This window comes from Oncorhynchus keta, unplaced genomic scaffold (assembly GCF_023373465.1).
Source record: "Oncorhynchus keta strain PuntledgeMale-10-30-2019 unplaced genomic scaffold, Oket_V2 Un_contig_2407_pilon_pilon, whole genome shotgun sequence".
Classification (NCBI taxonomy): domain Eukaryota; kingdom Metazoa; phylum Chordata; class Actinopteri; order Salmoniformes; family Salmonidae; genus Oncorhynchus; species Oncorhynchus keta.
This window is the reverse complement of record NW_026283712.1, coordinates 121,759-124,343: the sequence shown is the minus strand read 5'-3', so window position 1 is coordinate 124,343 and position 2,585 is coordinate 121,759. Positions and strand designations below refer to the sequence as shown.

Sequence of the window (2,585 nt, the reverse complement as noted above, 5' to 3'; positions counted from 1 at the left end):
AGTCAGTATGTCAGTCAGTATACAACATAGACAGTCACTCCCACGCTGAGGTCTGTCCAACGCTGGTCCGACCAAGCTGACTCCACACTCCAAGACGCCCAAGATTTCGTATTACATCAGATAACAACATTGACAAATACGCTGATTCGGTGTGCGAGTTCATTAGAACGTGCGTTGAAGATGTCGTTCCCATAGCAACGATTAAAACATTCCCTAACCAGAAACCGTGGATTGATGGCAGCATTCGCTGCCAAACTGAAAGCCCGCTTTGAGGACAATACAGTGCCACTGACACGGCCTGCAACCAAAACATGCGGCCTCTCCTTCACTGCAGCCGAGGTGAGTAAGACATTTAAACGTGTTAACCTCGCAAGGCTGCAGGCCCAGACGGCATCCCCAGCCGCGCCTCAGAGCATGCGCAGACCAGCTGGCTGGTGTGTTTGATGGACATATTCAATCAATCCCTATACCAGTCTGCTGTTCTCACATGCTTCAAGAGGGCCACCATTGTTCCTGTTCCCAAGAAAGCTAAGGTAACTGAGCTAAACTCTTGTATTCCCTGGGTTCACATAGACAGTCAGCCAGTATGTCAGTGGGTGGGTGGGTGGGTGGGTGGGTCACAATGATCAAATTCAAATGTACGAAACACCAGAATACATGAAGGTTGTTTATTTCAATAAAAACTACAGCTTTAAAGGATTCAGATTCATCATGAAATCCTACCTGTAGGGTTCCCAGCATCTCTTGGTCATGTCTCCCAGCACGTCTTTTGACATCCTGAACGTTGTATCCTTCCAACCCTGTAGCCTTGTTCTCCTTCTCCTGCTCCAGAGCTGTTTCACCTGGTACCCCTCCATCCTCCTCCTGGCTGGTCCTCTGTCCCTGGGTCAACAGAACACCACCTATCAGACAGGCTGGTCCTCTGTCCCTGGGGTCAACAGAACACCACCTATCAGACAGGCTGGTCCTCTGTCCCTGGGTCAACAGAACACCACCTATCAGACAGGCTGGTCCTCTGTCCCTGGGTCAACAGAACACCACCTATCAGACAGGCTGGTCCTCTGTCCCTGGGTCAACAGAACACCACCTATCAGACAGGCTGGTCCTCTGTCCCTGGGTCAACAGAACACCACCTATCAGACAGGCTGGTCCTCTGTCCCTGGGTCAACAGAACACCACCTATCAGACAGGCTGGTCCTCTGTCCCTGGGTCAACAGAACACCACCTATCAGACAGACTGGTCCTCTGGGTCAACAGAACACCACCTATCAGTCAGGCTGGTCCTCTGTCCCTGGGTCAGTATCAGACATTCTGTTGCTACATGTTCAAATCAACCGTTGTGGTATGTACTAGTAGTCGTGGTAACACATTGATCAGTCATAGCTTCAGTTCTCAGTGAAGAGGTCTTCAACAGTGTGACAGCACCCACCTGTGGTCTTATGGGAAATAGCAGAATCACTGACTTGGAATAGGAGTTTTGGAATAGGAGTGACACTAACTCAGAAATAATACACAATAATACAATATGTACTATTTATTAATCTACTTGTCTTTTAAATCCAGATAGTACATGAAAATATAAAAACATCAGCTGTGAGCAGTAACCTAAGCAGAGCCCATGGTAAAGTCAATTATAGTACCTCTTCCTGCTGTTCAACAGGAGTCATGTAATGAGGTAGTCATCAGTAGTCCTACAGTACAGTACCTCTTCCTGCTGTTCAACAGAGTCATTCCTAGTCCTGTACAGTACCTCTTCATGCTGTTCAACAGGAGTCATGTAATGAGGTAGTCATCAGTAGTCCTACAGTACAGTACCTCTTCATGCTGTTCAACAGGCTGTCAGTCATGTAATGGAGGTAGTCATCAGTAGTCCTACAGTACAGTACCTCTTCGTGCTGTTCAACAGGAGTCATGAGGTAGTCATCAGTATTCCTACAGTACAGTACCTCTTCCTGCTGGTCAACATGAGTCATGTAATGGAGGTAGTCATCAGTAGTCCTACAGTACAGTACCTCTTCATGCTGTTCAACAGGAGTCATGTAATGGAGGTAGTCATCAGTAGTCCTACAGTACAGTACCTCTTCATGCTGTTCAACAGGAGTCATGTAATGGAGGTAGTCATCAGTAGTCCTACAGTACAGTACCTCTTCCTGCTGGTCAACATGAGTCATGTAAAGGAGGTAGTCATCAGTAGTCCTACAGTACAGTACCTCTTCATGCTGTTCAACAGGAGTCATGTAATGGAGGTAGTCATCAGTAGTCCTACAGTACAGTACCTCTTCATGCTGTTCAACATGAGTCATGTAATGGAGGTAGTCATCAGTATTCCTACAGTACAGTACCTCTTCCTGCTGGTCAACATGAGTCATGTAATGGAGGTAGTCATCAGTATTCATGTCCTACGGGGCAGTACAGTGATCACCTCTTCATGCTCCTCTGGAACAGGAGTCATGTAAGGAAGTCACAGTAGTCCTAGTACAGTACACTCTTCATGCTGTTCAACAGTAGAATCATGTTGGAGGTAGTCATCAGTAGTCCTACAGTACAGTATTTCCTGTGAATATATTAAGAAAATCAGTATTCAT

The 2,585-nt window shown here is 46.7% G+C and overlaps 1 long non-coding RNA gene across 2 annotated transcripts; it reads right to left on the bottom strand.

Annotated features, from left to right (window-relative positions):
• Nucleotides 1-1,767: 1,767 nt before the first annotated feature.
• Nucleotides 1,768-2,317, bottom strand: LOC127921950 (uncharacterized). 2 transcript variants are annotated; one of them, XR_008110074.1, is made up of 3 exons: nucleotides 2,211-2,317; nucleotides 1,947-2,144; nucleotides 1,768-1,815 (listed from the first exon to the last, which is right to left on the bottom strand). It is a non-coding gene; the product is annotated as an uncharacterized LOC127921950 (long non-coding RNA). The 2 variants fall into 2 exon arrangements; XR_008110075.1 differs by lacking the exon at nucleotides 1,768-1,815 and adding an exon at nucleotides 1,854-1,886.
• Between the last annotated feature and the right edge of the window lie 268 nt (nucleotides 2,318-2,585).